Source organism: Eschrichtius robustus, chromosome 17, assembly GCF_028021215.1.
Source record: "Eschrichtius robustus isolate mEscRob2 chromosome 17, mEscRob2.pri, whole genome shotgun sequence".
Classification (NCBI taxonomy): Eukaryota; Metazoa; Chordata; class Mammalia; order Artiodactyla; family Eschrichtiidae; genus Eschrichtius; species Eschrichtius robustus.
Window position 1 is genome coordinate 67,547,095 of NC_090840.1, and position 15,648 is coordinate 67,562,742.

The window sequence follows — 15,648 nt, forward strand, 5'->3', positions numbered from 1 at the left end:
TATATACACTTATCTATTTTTTTAATGCATTTTCCTTGTTTCTCTGGCCATTTTTTCCATGAATCTCAGCATGTACTATTATTTTGTAAGCCTTGGATACTTTAAAAAAATAACATTAAGAAATGAATAGCTGATTTTGTTCATAGCTTTTGTTCATCTTTTCAAGGACTTTATTTATTTTAGAATTGACTTTTTTCCCCTTTATTATTTTAGCTGGAACTCTTGTTTAGGATATCTCTAATATTTGTGAAAGAAGGTCTTACGAAAGATATATTCCTTTAGTTGTTTTCCTTTTAAGATAATAACAATAGATAATATTTGTTGATTGCTAGCTATGTATCAGACATCCTGACTAATCTATTTTATTTAATCATCATAACAACCCCTAGTTAGATGCTTTCATTGTTCCCATTTTATGGATGAGAAAAAAGTTGCAAGGAGAGGTTCAATCTCTTACCCAAGGTCACCTCATTCGTTTAAAAACAAAAAACAAAAAACCAGCTGGGATTTGAACCTAGAGCCCAAACTTATTGTTACTAGGCTATTAATAAATCTTTTCTGTTGCCTTCAATGGAGATTATAAATGAATGAAACCAGTGTTTACTTCAAAAATGTAACATGGAGTTTGTGAATATCTGGGTATGAGATTTGCTATAAAAATTTACTGAAAATATTCCAGGATTTTAAAGTAGACTTTGGAAAAGGGGAGTAAAATGATTCTCCTTCCTGGTAAATCTATGTGGTGTTCTGTAAATATGGTAAAAAACAACAGGAACTTTTATTTGTACATTAAGCTTCTCAAAGCACTGCCATTAGATTATTTTATCTGAACCTCCTGAACAGAGTAATAATAGAGTAGTAAATAAGAACAGTAATGATAATAGTGATAACATAGTAAATAATTATATAATATAGATGGGGCATTATGTTATTGTCCCAGAAGGAGGGGAATCTGGGATCCAGAGCAGTTAAGTCACTTCTGCGTCCTGGTGCTACAGCTCGAGGGGGACAGGAGACGCCTGAACCCAGGGTGACAGGTGTGCAGTCCGTGCTTTCCCCAGCCTCCCACCCAGCCCTAAGGGCCTGGTTCTATTGTCAGTCTTTCCTTTTTGCTCTCCTCTCGCTTGTTTGTTCTGTGTTATTTATAGGCCTTTGTGAAACTTGGTGGTTTCTGGCTGGGGTTTTGCTGAGACGTACTGCTTTGGGGGCACCTTGGCTTTCTAACCCCTGGTGATGTTTCTCAGTCTGCTATTTTGCAGGACAAATCTGCGTCTCAGGACTAAAAGTCAGTGACTCTGTGTGTTGCCTTTTAGCGTCTATGTCACTTCCGTTACCTTAACTCAGAGGTACTCGAACGAATGCTAGTTAAGGAGCAGAAGCTGACTTTTTCAAGTTGTCCCAGTGTGAGGAACATTATAGGGGAGCTGGTGACATGAGTCCTCCCTCTCACAGTAAGTGGCAGAGGGTGTGGGTTTTGGAGTTGCACAGTCCTGGTCTTCAATCCCAGCCTCACAACTTGCTCACTCTGTGACCTTGAGTAGGCTTTGAACCTCTCTGACCTGTAGTCTTAAATGGAGATAAGTGGGGGACCCACTTGGAAGGGCTGTTGGAAGGATTAAATGAAATCCAGTCTGTACAGTGCTTGGCATAGAGTTGAGAGCCCACGAAATCTGAGCTGCTGCTATTAGACTAGTAAATCATAATATAAATAAATGACATTTGTTTTTCTTGTTTTATGATAGTATTTCAAGATACAGCCTAGCATAACAGTTAAGGACCCAGGAGCCAGGCTTCCTGGCTGTGAATCCTGGGTCTGTGCCTGGCCTCCCCTCTCTTTGCCTCCATTTGCCCATGTAGTAAATGGAGATACTGATTGTATCAACCTCACGGACTTGTGGGGATTAAATGGACTGATTAGTTTAAGCACATGGGACAGGGCCTACCCTAGAATAGGAGTCATGCCCTGCTGCCAGCTTGAGGGGAGTTTGAGAAAGAGGGTGTCTGCCCCTGGATCCGTGCCCATACTCTGTTGTTTTGAGGACTTCATCTAAGCCCACGCAGGGCACAAGGCGTTTTCATCAACAGGCTTCCTCAGACCTTCACTGTGGCCAGTTGTGGACCGAAGGTGCAGGGACTAAGGCACGGCATCTCCCCGGGTGGGCCTTCCAGCTCCCCACTTAATTCTGCATGAGCACAGATACCCCAGACACACAGCACATGAACAGAACTCACATGCTCTCAAACAGTGTGGTTTTTAGTTTTCCAGTAAAAGCTTTGAAAGGACAAAAAGCATCAGTAGCTTTAAGGAACAACATTGAATCTGTGTACGTTGCCTTCGGATGGTAGAAGGTGTTTCGGATGCATTTTCCAAAGTACAAAACTTGATTATCTTTGCATCAGTGGGCACAATAGATCTCTTTAAGAAAAAAGTTGAACTCTGGATTACCGTGTGCTCTATATACTGATAAATAGAAGTAGCTATAAAAGAGAATATGAGTTTGAGGTGCAATTTGGACCATCCTTACTAAAACTAATAGTTGAAACACACATTGTAAACTAACCTTGATTTCATCTTCAGACGTAGAGGAGACTTCTCAATTTTATTATTCATTTTTTAAATCTGTTTTTTATTTTATATTGGGGTAGAGTTGATTTACAATGTTGTGTTAGTTTCAGGTGTACAACAAAGTGATTCAGTTATACATATACATACATCCATTCTTTTTCAGATTCTTTTCCCATATAGGTTATTACAGAATATTGAGTAGAGTTCCCTGTGCTATACAGTAGGTCCTTGTTGATTATCTATTTTGTATATAGTAGTGTGTATATGTTAATCCCAACCTCCTAATTTATCCCTTCCCCCCGTGACTTCTCAATTTTAATTTAACACAGTCTTAATATGGAGTTCAGTCTCTTCTAGGTCTGGTTCATAAGGGCATTAGTTTAGTTTTTCATCCAAAGGGTCTTAGTTTTCTTATTAGCAGGAGTTTCTCTCTCCAGCCACCAGCAGTCTATTTATTCTGCTTAGGAGTGTATACCTGGTTGAAGAATTAAAGTGCCTGTGTGCCATTAGATCTCTTTGAGTTCCCACTGCTTCCTTTATATTCTCTATTCCATAGAACTGGAGAGAAATATTAGGGGAGAACTATATACAAAGGGGAAAAGCCCTTTTGTGTGTTTTATCTTATCAGAGGTTTCTCTACCGTATACCCCTGGGATCTTTTTCCTGTTCCCTCCCAGAGGCTGGCACAATAAATATTTGTTGAATGAACAAAGGATTCTACATGCTGTGATTGCTATGAGCTGCTGAGCTGGTACCACGAAAAAGCTAAAGAGAGCTTGCTTTTCATGTAAGCAACAGGAGTCGGAGGTGTACCTTGTCTTGCCTTTTTAGAGTTTACAAAGCATCTTGTCCATTAACATGCTTGACGCTCTGTACAACTCTGTGAGTTACACCCGGTAGGCACAATTAATCCCATTGCAGAGATGGGGCACCTGAGCTAGAAAGAGGCTTAATGGCTGGTGTAACCTGAAAACATGGAGCTGGAGTTAAAAAAAAAAAAAAAAAAAAAAGCCTCCAAGTTTTTGTCTCTGTCTTATTGCATTTGCGGTATAGAAGTGCTTTCCAAACCGGGATCCTGAGTTCTGCAAATTGATTCAAGTTTTATGTTCAAAGTATATCTTAATTATGTTGCAAACTGTAATAAAAATACTTTCTAATATGTTATATACAGCTTTTCACAGTTTGCTTGTGCTTCCCAGTTAATTAGCGGTTTCACGGAATCTTGGAGTAAATGTTTCCTTCTTGGATGATTTGAAGGGTGTCCTAAAATTGCAGTGTAAGTAGAATAAAAGTTGTTACCTTTTGCAACTATTTAGTCTGGGTGAGAAGGCATGATTTTTGATACTGTGTAACTCATGTTGAGAACTGTCAAAGAGTCTTGAGATTTTATCTTACTTGCAAGCTAACAGGTTTGCCTCCCACCATTTCATGGATGCAGGTAGGAGACCCCTGGGTTGGGGGACACAGAACAATTCGTTGCTCTCGGCAGCAGCAGTAGCCAGAGTATCACCATTTTCTTGACAGTTCCTCCAAGGCTTAGTTCCCAAAGAACAGCACAATGAAGGAGCAGATGACACCTGCCAGGGTTGGGTTACAGAAGAGGAACCCCAGTCTCGAGGAACCTTTTGTAATGGTCTTCAAGCAAACCTGCTTTCTGACCCAGAAGGAGAAATTATCTTTATCTTCCAGGTCTGTTCGTTGTTATGCAGACATTCTTGAAAAGATGGTGAGAGGAGTTGAGGGGACAGTGGAGGAGGCCTGAAGATGCTGATGATATTGATGAAAGGAGCAACCACAGGACATTATTGATGCTTATTAGATACCATGCCCTTTACATGTGTTTTCTTATTAAAGCCTCATTCTACACCAATGAGATAAAAAATGTGATTCTCCTTTTGGCAAATAAGGAAATCGAGGCTAGAGTGGTAAACGAACTTGCCTACCTTCACATAGCCAGAAATCAGCGGTGGGGTGTTGGGGGAGCATTTCAAACCCTGGTCTCCAGCTCCAGAGCGCATGAGCCCACGCGTAACTATTTTTCAGTCTGCAGCTTCTAATTCACAAAGTTTCTGTAGCTTCTATCTAAGGAGGCTGTAGCAGGAATGAATACCACTAATCAATAGTAAACAATATGCAGCTTGTAGATTTTTAAATGGGCCTGAAAGGGAATTTGCGCTCCCAATGCAGGGGGCACGGGTTCGATCCCTGGTCAGGGAGCCAAGATCCCGCATGCCGCGGGGTGTGGCCAAAAAATAAATAAATGAATAAATAAATGAACAAATAAATAAATGGACCTGAAAAAAAGTGTTCATCTCCTGGTTTCTACTAAGTCCTTGAGTCTGGTTTTGGAAATCACATCATTCTTTACTGCTTCTTGGCAATGCCACGCTTTCCCACCATATAATAAATATATGGCAATAATATTAGAGCTTTGTTAATGTACAGCACAGGCAGCAGGCCAGCTGTGCTTGTCAGAAGTCGTCAGCCCTAGATTGTCATGTACAGATTTCTAGCTCTGGTTGATTATTCAGAAATGACTTGATTTAGAGGTAGACACATGTTGTTGCTTCAACAGTAGACGTGATTCCTCGACAGGGATTCATTGCTGGTCATTTCTGCCAAGTTTTCCTAATCTTGTGCAATTGCAGGGCCATGAACCAAGTCTCTGTAACATCGATTTTTGCCAGTCAATCTCTGTAGTTACTTTTCAACTTGGTAGAATGGAAAAACCATTTAAGATTTCTGCGGGTGGAGAAGCGTGTGTCAGAGTTCTTCTCCTGCCACTTATCGAGACATTCAACCTATCTGAGTCTTGTTTTCATCCGTAAAATTGGAAGAACAGACATAGCTCACAAACTTGTCATGAAGACTAAATGAGAGAAAGTTCAGCGGAGTCTCACCTTGTACAGGACGTGTTGTGTTTCTAATATGTGAGGAAAAATGCACGTCGTCCAAAGTATCCTTGTGTGACCCAGGTTGCATAAAAAAAAAAAACAACACGTGCCTTTATATGCAAGAATTAGATTCTGCATGGTCAGATGCCCAGCCTGTATGCAGGACATTTCTGTTTGTCCTCCAGATCATTCTCTACCCTTTTCCAACCTGCCGTGTGCCCCAGGAGGCTGACTTACATGGCCTGAGTCAACAGGCTCCATTGCCATTGGCTGGGTCAGTGGGAGGCACTCGCAGGAAGTAGGTAGAAGGGAGGAGAGAAGGTCAGAGTACTTATTTCTCTGCTTGCTCCCTGCTATTGAAGGCCACAGGTCCCATCAGGCAGCCCTCTTCTTAACATCTATCCCCTTTAGGCTCTGGAAACTGCCCTCTCTCCATAACCCTGAGGCCTGGAGTTGTTAATGATCACAGACTGCTAGTCTGGACCTTTGCCATCTCTTTTAGTTTCCCTTAACCCTGCCCATAGCTTTAGTAGTTCTTTTATGCTAGACTACCTCTTATTAGCCCATTTGTACATTTTTGTAGTTTCCTGCTAGGGGACCCTGATTGACAGAGCCTGTGAGACCCACCTGGGATCTGAAATGAGTTGTCTCCTATCTCCGTGAATGGACAGGCATGAGGAATTGCCCACACTCTATCAATAGAAAAGTCACTTGCTCTTTCTGTTTTTTTCTGAGTGTGTACCATGCATGATGTGATGGTTGGAATTAGCACAGAGTACTCTCACTGTTGTATGAATATGGAGTATGGTTGGGTTATAATGAATTTCTTTGGCTCCCTTTCTGACCCTTATCAACCTGAGTTCTAGCCCAGCAACCACATTTCTCCAAGGTGATTGTGCTTGATGTTTCAGTCTCTCTAGCTTGACTAGAAGCTCTTGAGGTCATGGACCTTGAGGTCGCACACAACTTTAGAGCCTCAATGTCCAGTACATAGCATATACCAAATAAATGTTTGTTGAAGAGATGAATAGATAAATGAACGCATGGTCATCCTTACTTAGGAAAGAAGTCAGTGGGCAGCCCCTTTCTTTCCTAACCTTGGGATGTTCAAATTGGACTAAAACCAGGAGTAGATATTTGCTATTCTAAGATCACTCTATTCGTATTTACTCATTGTACGTTCTGATCACAAACATTCAAAGCGTAAGAATAATAGTCATAGCCATCATTTACTGAGGACTTCTGTGCATTAGGCATCATTCTAAATATTTTCCATCTATTATTTTATTTAATTCTTCCTGTACTTCTAAGAGGGAGAGATTTTCCCCATCAATTTACAGGGAAGGAAAGCAAATTTGAGGTGGGCTAAGTAACATGCTTTAAGCCTCCAGTTGAGTGAACCTGTAGAAATGGCATAATGTCTCTCTCTAGTATGCTTTGAATCCAACAACTCTAGTTCACATCAAGTGTCAGTTTATTCCATCTGGAAGAGATGAAGAACTCAGAGTCTTTTCTAGAGGAAATGGCTCTTGTGTGTTTTTAAGTGTTGAGATTCTAGAGTGAATGGATCTAGGGTGGGTGGGGCAGGGCGAGGTGATGCCAGACATTCTGCAACAAAGGGGAAGAAGAACACACAGGGAGTAGGAGAGAAGGAAGGACCTCCTGGGAGGAGAGGCACTTATTGGAGCAAAACAAAAGTAGACCTTCTAGGAGCGATACCAGGGGAAGGCTTGACTCGTTGGGGTTTTTAAAGTTGGAGGTTATTCCTCCGTTATTAGAAGCTTTGTGTGGAGGCTCCTTGGGTAGGCGGCTTTGTCTTTTAATGCAGAGATGATTCCAAGAGGTATACAGTAAGTCCCCTACATATACAAACGAGTTCTGTCCCGAGAACACGTTCGTAAGTTCAACAAAGTTAGCCTAGGTACCCAACTAACACAATCGGTTATATAGTACTGTACTGTAATAGGTTTATAATACTTTTCACACTAATAATACATAAAAAACAAACACACACACAAAATAAAGAAAACATTTTTAATCTTATAGTACAGTACCTTGAAAAGTACAGTAGTACAGTACAACAGCTGGCATACAGGGGCTGGCATCGAGTGAACAGGCAAGGAGAGTTACTGACTGGAGGAGGGAGAGGAGGTGGGAGATGGTAGAGCTGAAGGATTGTCAGCAATAGGAGACGGAGGGCAAGCTGCAATGTCACTCATACCTGACGTTGATGGCACACACGTTCACGTCTTTGAAAGTTCGCAGCTTGAAGGTTCGTATGCAGGGGACTTGCTGTAGTTGCTATGTTGTTTTTCTTGCTTTGTTTGCTAAATGAAAACATCCTTGCTTAATCACAGTCTCTTCACACAGAGCTGGGGAGTGTAAACAATGGCCTTGTTCTACCAAATCTACAGAAAGCATTTATAATTTTAGAGCCCCTAACAAAAGAGTCTTTCAGACCAGAAAGAAAGAAAATCCAGATAACATTTTAAACTTTATTAAATATGTAGTCAAACTTTAACTATAAAGTTAAATGTATTGAAGTATAGTATATCATTATATACAGCACACATATCATAAGTGTGCTGCTCTATCAGTGTTCACAAACTGAACACACTTATGGAACAACCACCCAAATGATATTTTGTATCAAATTGTCCTCTGTATTCTACCATGATTCAATCTCCTAAATAAAATCAACTTTTGCCTCAGTGTTAGCATTCTCTAGGGTATAAAATTTCCTTTTAAGTAATTAAACTTTGGTTTTTCTATGTTTCACCTGTCACCTCCTCTCCCCAGGTGCTTGGAATTGGTTCTTCTGGCTGGTTGGGACTATTGTCCAACCTGACAAGGATTGATAAGAGTTGATAAGGGTCAACTCTCAGGGGTGTGTGTGTGTGTGTGTGTATCATTTGTTCACTGCTGCTTTGTGCCAGACAATACGCTAGATGCTTTACACAGATTACCTCTAATTTTCACAACCCCACTGAGGTAAGCATTATTACCTTCATTACATAAGAGAAGAAACTCAGAGGATCATAGAGCCCAACCCCAGCTTGGAAATCACAGTTCAGAGATTGAAACCTAGGACTCCCTCCCCTTGCCACTGTCACCCTGGAACTGTTTGTACTGATGGGAAAGAGCAGAGGAGAAGAAAATCATCCAGATCAGTCCCAGATTGCTTTTGCGTGGCACGGGGATATTGTTTTGTATTCATTATATCAATATTTTCTACCTGCGCTAGGACAGATAGATTCAAAAAGACTGTGCAGTCTCTCCTTGCCATCACATTTCACTCTTCAGACCATGCCCTTCCCTCTAGTGCATGCTAAGAGGTGGCTGAGAGGCTGTTAGCATCTCCGTGAACACCAGTGGCTCCAGCTTGCTGCGTGTTTCTTTATCCCATTACTGCTAGACTGAGGTCAGTGATTGGTCCTTTGCCACCGATGACTCCCTGCCGGTTTCTAGCAGATGGGTGAAATCAGAGTGTACGAGAGCAGTTTCAAGCTTTCAAGAAGTTTGCTAACTTTGCTTCCTCCTGGTCTTCCAGAATAGGAACTTTGACTTATTCTTTGTATCCTAGTGACCAGTGCAGGGTGGGGTATCCAGTAAGTGCTGATACATTTGTTGAGCTGAAAGCACAATTGTCATAATGGAAAGTGAAAAGGTGACCATCACACGAAAGATCACTATGCTGTCATCTTTGTTATCTTCATTGACAATCCTGAGCTCAGAATTCATCCGCTCTATCACCTGTAGGATCAGAACCTTTCTGGCCTAATGGCCTCCCATTGCCCACGCTTATCTCCTCCTGCTTTGCCACCTACTCCCACCACCCCCCCCCCTCGTGCTGCTACTTAACACTGAACTGCTTGTCCTGATCTCTCCTCATTCTGTGCATCTGTACTTGCTTTTCCTTGATCCTGTATCCTCTCACTGTCTCTTTTTATTTAAATTTTTTAAAATTTTATTTTTATTTATTTATTTTTGGCTGCGTTGGGTCTTCGTTGCTGCACACGGGCATTCTCTAGTTGCATCGAGTGGGAGCTACTCTTCATTGCAGTGTGCGGGCTTCTCATTGCAGTGGCTTCTCTTGTTGCGGAGCACGGGCTCTAGGCGCACGGGCTTCAGTAGTTGTAGCACACATGCTCAGTAGTTGTGACTCGCGGGCTCAGTAGTTGTGGCTTGCAGGCTCTAGAGCGCAGGCTCAGTAGATGTGGCACACGGGCTTATTTGCTCCACGGCATGTGGGATCTTCCCAGACCAGGGCTCGAACCCGTGTCCCCTGCATTGGCAGGCAGATTCTTAACCACTGCGCCACCAGGGAAGTCCCCCTCTTACTGTCTCTTAAGGTCAACTCCTGTTGGTCAACTCCTGTTTCGTCAAACAGGAGTTGACCTTAAGAGACTCTGGTAGACTTGTGTATTTTCTTCCTTACTTTCCTTTCATTCTATGGTAGACTTGGGTATTTTCGTCCTTACTTTCCTTTCATTCTATATATACTGGTAGACTTGGGTATTTTCTTCCTTACTTTCCTTTCATTCTATGGTAGACTTGGGTATTTTCTTCCTTACTTTCCTTTCATTCTATATATACTGGTAGACTTGGGTATTTTCTTCCTTACTTTCCTTTCATTCTATGGTAGACTTGGGTATTTTCTTCCTTACTTTCCTTTCATTCTATATATACTTATAACTCTATCGTAGCATTTATCTACCTTGCCCATAGGTGTTTTTGTTTTTTTAATATTTTATTTATTTATTTATTTGGCTGCTCCGGGTCTTGGTTGTGGCATGCAGGATCTTTGTTGCAGCATGTGGGCTCTTAGCTGCGGCATGCATGTGGGCTCTAGTTCCCTGACCAGGGATCTAACCTGGGCCCCCTGCATTGGTAGCACAGAGTCTTAACCGCTGGACCACCAGGGAAGTCCCACCCATAGGTTTTTAATGTTTGCTTCCCACTGGATGGTAAGCAAGTTAAGGACAAAGTCCATGTCTTTTCATTTCTGCATCTCCTAGGATAGAGAAGATGCTCAGTAAATATTTATTGAATTAACGAATGAATAAATGAAGTGTCCAAAGTAGTGATTTTTTAATAGCTTTATTGAGATATAATTGGGTCAATACCATACAATTGACCCATTTAAAGTGTACAATTTAATGCTTTTTAGTATATTCACAGACATGTGCAACCATCACCACAATTTTAGAAAATTTTTGTCACCTCCAAAAGAAACCCTGTACCTCTTAGCTATCACTGTCTATTTCTCCATTCATCCTTAAGCAATCACTAATTAACTTTCTGTCTCCATAGATTTCTCTGTTTTGAACATTTCATATGAATGGAATGATATAATTTATGGTCTTGTGTGATTGGCCTCTTTCATTTAGTATAATGTTTTCAAGGTTTGTCCATGTTGTAGTGTGTTTCAGTACTTCATTCCTTTTTATAGCCAAATGTTGCTCCATTGCATGGATATATGACATTTTCAGCTCCATCAGTTGATAGATATTTGGGTTGTTTATACTTTTTGACAACAATGTATAATGCTGCCAGGACATTTGTGTACAAGTTTTTCTGGGACATAGGTTGTCATTTCTCCTGGACATATACCTAGGAGTAGAATGGCTGGATCACGTTGTAACTTTGTGTTTAATGGTTTGAGGAACTGAGAGACTATTTTCTGAATCGACTGTACCATGTTACATTCCCACCAACAAGCTTCCAGTTTCTCCACATCCTTGCCCACACTTGCTACTATCTGACTTTTTGATTTTAGCCAACTAGTAGGTGTGAAGTGGTATCTCAGTGTGGTTTTGATTTGCAGTTCCTTCATGACTGATAATGCTTAGCATCTTTCCATGTGCTTATTGGCCATTTGTATATCTTCTTTGATCTATTGAGATCATTTGTCCACTTCTAAATTGGGTTGTCTTCTTATTTAAGTGTTCCTTATATATTCCAGATGCAAATCCATTATCAGACATATGATTTGCATTTTCTCCCATTCATTGAGTTGTCTTTTCACTTTCTTGCTGGTGTCTTTGAAGCATGAAAGTTTTACATTTTAATGTAGTTTGATTTATCTATTTTTCCTTTTTCTTCTTGTGCTTTTGGTGTCATATCTAGGAATCCTTTGCCAAATTCAAGGTCACAAAGATTTATCTTTATGTTTTCTTGTCAAAGTTTTATGGCTTTAGCTCTTACATTTAGGTCTTTAATATATTTTGAGTTATTTTTTGTATAGGGTTTGAGGTAAGGGTCCAACTTCATTCTTTTACATGTCGTTCTCTAATTATCCCAGAACCATTTGTTGAAAAGACTGTTATTTCCCCCATTAGATGGCCTTGGCACCCTTGTTAAAATCAGTTGGCCATAGGTGAATCAAAGCAGTGGTTTTTGAATCTGTTTTAAGAGAGGGAGTCTTATGATTGTACAATGTAAGACCTTGGTTGAAAAAAAAGAGGAAAGACTGTTTCCCATTCTTTTTCATGTAACTTCCACAAATATGCAGGATAAAGTGGTCCTTCTGTCACCTAGCCTGTTAACCTGCAGAAAAGTAGTCCCTACTTGTCATTGTGTTCAGTTTTTTATCATTTTTTCTTACCTCTTTAAAATATGTTCATTTTGTTTTCCCTTGTTGGTATTATCTTTAATTTTTCTTAATTACTTCATCTTACCCCTTCTAACCTTCTTTCTTTACCTCCTTTTTTTTTCTTTGTTTTTGGCAGCAAATCCTTCTATTTTCTAATAATTATGGAAGCATCCAAAATAAATAATAACCATTCCCTTAAAAGGAGCCTTTATAATATGTTTGAGAACCCAGCTTCCCTTGACAGTTGTTTGCAAGGGTTCACAGAGGTTTGAATTGTTTTGAATTCAGTGTAGAAGTGCTTGGTTTCTCTCCTTCTTGTGTAATTTTATGGTTATGAAACCATAGCTGAATGTAGCCTTTTACGACAGCCATGGCCTTGGAATCCACACTCAGCTTCTATCTAAAGCTGATTCAAGTTCAATAACAACAGCTGAAATGTTTAATACAACCACACTAAAAAGCTGAAAATGTTTAGCACAACACTAAAAACTGTGGGCAATGTGAAAATTACAACTTAGGTTCCAGCATATCAGTCTCTTCAGAGCATAAAACCAGCACTAAAAAAGTTCTTGCTTTTTTTCCAGCAAATCTAAAATAGCAAGCAAAGAGGAAGGGATTTTAACATCAAAGACAAATAACACTCTCCATTACTGTTGTTTGTGGTATTCTTAGTTTCCAGTCAGTTGATTAACAAATATTTGTTAAGCACCTAATTTATACTGCCTCTGGGGCTGGGTTTTCACCAGCATTGAAGGCATGGTGTCTATCCTTCAGAAGCTTCTAGTTTAGCTGAAGGGGTAAAAATAGTGTGTTAAAAATTGAGAGAATATATACAAAACTGTGGTACTGGCTCAAAGTTCATAAAAAAGGAGAGATCTGTATGAATTGCTTTTTAGTTGGGATATTTTCAAAGAGAGGTTAGTACTTTAGCCCTTCAAAGCAGAACCACAATATCTCACTTAGCACCTTTGTGCATATGAGGAACAGACACCCTTTTGCCCTTTCCTTCAGGCTCCTACAGTACCTCTCCTCCACAGGGACTGCTCCTGAGGAGTGGGCACTGGATTTTAGACTTAATTTGTCGCTGAAGCGAGGTTCCCTTGTGCAGTGAACAACCTGCACCACTGTACAAGGAGTGCCTTTTTTTTTGAAGAATAGTTTGGATTTCTCCAGGGAAGGGGAGGAGGGAGGATGTAAGGGAAGAACATGAGTAAGGAAAAAAGGTGAGACAGAGTATGTTCTGTTCAGTGTATACTATGAAGGCAAGTGAAGGAAGGTGAAAGGTATTTGTTGGTAAAGAGTGTAAAATGCTGTTTTTCTTACCTTTCCCTCACCTTTTTTTAATATATAATAGTTTTACTGACAAACATTAACCAAACAGCTCTCTGTTTACTAGTTCCTAACCAAATTATTATGAAAATTGTATCAATTTATGCCTGTCACATCTATTCTATAGATAATAGCATAGTATTCAAAAATATCAATGCTCATATAAGCATTTCGCCATAATTCATACTTTCTTCCTAATCACACAAGTCAATGTTACACATTCAAACTGTATTTTGGAAGCATACATCTAAATATATAATCTATACATTGGGAGCAATTTTATTATATTGGGCATTAATATAAGCATTTTGTCAGGGACAAGTCGTCTGGTTAAACATAAAGTTAACCTTAATATAACTTCTTTATTGATAACGTTTTTCCCAGTTATAAACATAGTATACTCTCTCTGGGGAATAATTTGAGTAATAGAGAATTCTATTAAGGTGAAAACAAAAATCATTCAGAAACTGCCCCCAAGGGTAAGTAACTCTTTTAATATTTGGATGAATGAATTTTTAATTTTTAATGGTTACCATGTATATAATTTTATGTTTTGCTTTTCAAAATAATTTATCATTACACTAACACCTTTTTTTTTTTAAAGCTCTTTAAATTCTAAAGCATCTTTCCGGCCTAATAGCCCATGGGTCATTTTGGATCCCTCCCTAGTTTGTGCCCTTGTATACCATTCACATATGTTCCCACATTATATAGGGCCTTCTCAGTTCCTTTGAATTTTTTTTCAATGCACAAGGAGATTGCTATCAGCTTATTTCTATTCCTGTACTGGCTCCTAAATGTAGCAGTTCCTTCTATTGTGATGCTGCCTTTCCCCTGGGTTAGAGTGAGTCTGGGAAATATGACTCAGATATATATCCAGGAAAGGTTGAACTCAGTCACATGCACAATCAAAATCTGGTGAGTACTTCCAGGAGACGAATATTGTTAATGCCTAACACCTTGTAAGGTGTGTGGCTTTATGTCATGATTATAGGCCCACACAGGACCATTTTGACTGAAGATGAATTTGTTCTATAAAAATAAGACTTTCAGAGCATCGTCCCCATTTCTCATTACTAATTAAAATGGAATTGTTATTCTTGTCTATAGAAATACACACAGAATCTTAATTCGTTTTGCCATAAAGAAAGGGGTTTGATCTTATGGCTCCATCTAGAAAATTTTTATCATCATAATCATTATCATCATCATTACAGCTAAAATGTATTCAGTGTCTAAGGTGTATTCAACACCACGATTGAAGCATTTCGTGCATTATCACACTTAAACTGCACAGCAGCTCCCCAAGGTAGGCACTGTCGTTATCTGCAGTTTACACTCGGGGAAGGAGAGTCATGTAGCTAACAGGTGTGCAGAGTTAGGAATTGAAGCTACATTTGTCTTTAATTTCATGCTTTTAAACAAGTATAATTCAGGGCAATTGACATTCTGTGACTTCCGAGCCTAAGCAGTTTAAGAAGGCCTGGCATGGTTGATTGGTTTTTGATAAGAGTCAAAAAGATAATTCAATGGAGGATGAATAGTCTTTTCAACAAATGATGCTGGGATAACTGGATAGCTGCATACAAGCAAACAGAGTTTGACCCTTGCCTCATGCCTTCTAGAAAATTTAACTCAAAGTGGATTATAGAGCTAAATGTGAGAACTAAAACTATGAAACTCTTAGAAGACAACATAAGAGTAAATTTTCATGGGCTTGTGTCAGGCAATGTTTCTGACATGTGACACCAAAAGCACAAGCAGCAAAAGAGAAAAATGGATAAATTGGGCTACATAAAAATTAAAAACTTTGGGGCTAGAAACAGTACCGTCAAGAAAGTGAGAAAACAGCCCATAGAATGGGAAAAAATATCTGCAAATCATATGTCTGATTAAGGACTTGCATCAAAGAATATATGAAGAACACTTAAAAGTTCAATAATAAAAAGACAATCTAGTTTTACAGTGCGCAAAGGATCAGAATAGACATTTCTCCAAAGAAGATATATAAATGGACAATAAACACATAAAAACATGCTTAGTATCATTAATCATCAGGGAAATGCAAATCAAAAACACACTTACGTACCTCTTCACACCCACCAGGAGGATCCTAATAACAAAGAACAGATGACAAATGCTGGCAAGGATGTGGGGAAATTAGAACTCTCATACTGTACTGGTAGGAACGTAAAGTGGCACAGCCACTTTAGAAAACAGTCTGGCATTTTCGCAAAAGGTTAAAAAGAGTTACCATACGACCC

The 15,648-nt window shown here is 39.6% G+C and overlaps 1 protein-coding gene and 1 non-coding gene across 4 annotated transcripts in view; one reads left to right on the forward strand and one right to left on the reverse strand.

The window, feature by feature from the left end:
- The window catches only part of DEPTOR (DEP domain containing MTOR interacting protein), a 148,079-nt gene that overhangs the window by 44,479 nt on the left and 87,952 nt on the right, over positions 1–15,648 (forward strand). The gene's annotated exons all lie outside the window — the stretch shown is intronic.
- TRNAG-ACC (transfer RNA glycine (anticodon ACC)) lies at positions 10,313–10,385 on the reverse strand. The gene has a single exon. It is a non-coding gene; the product is annotated as a tRNA-Gly (tRNA).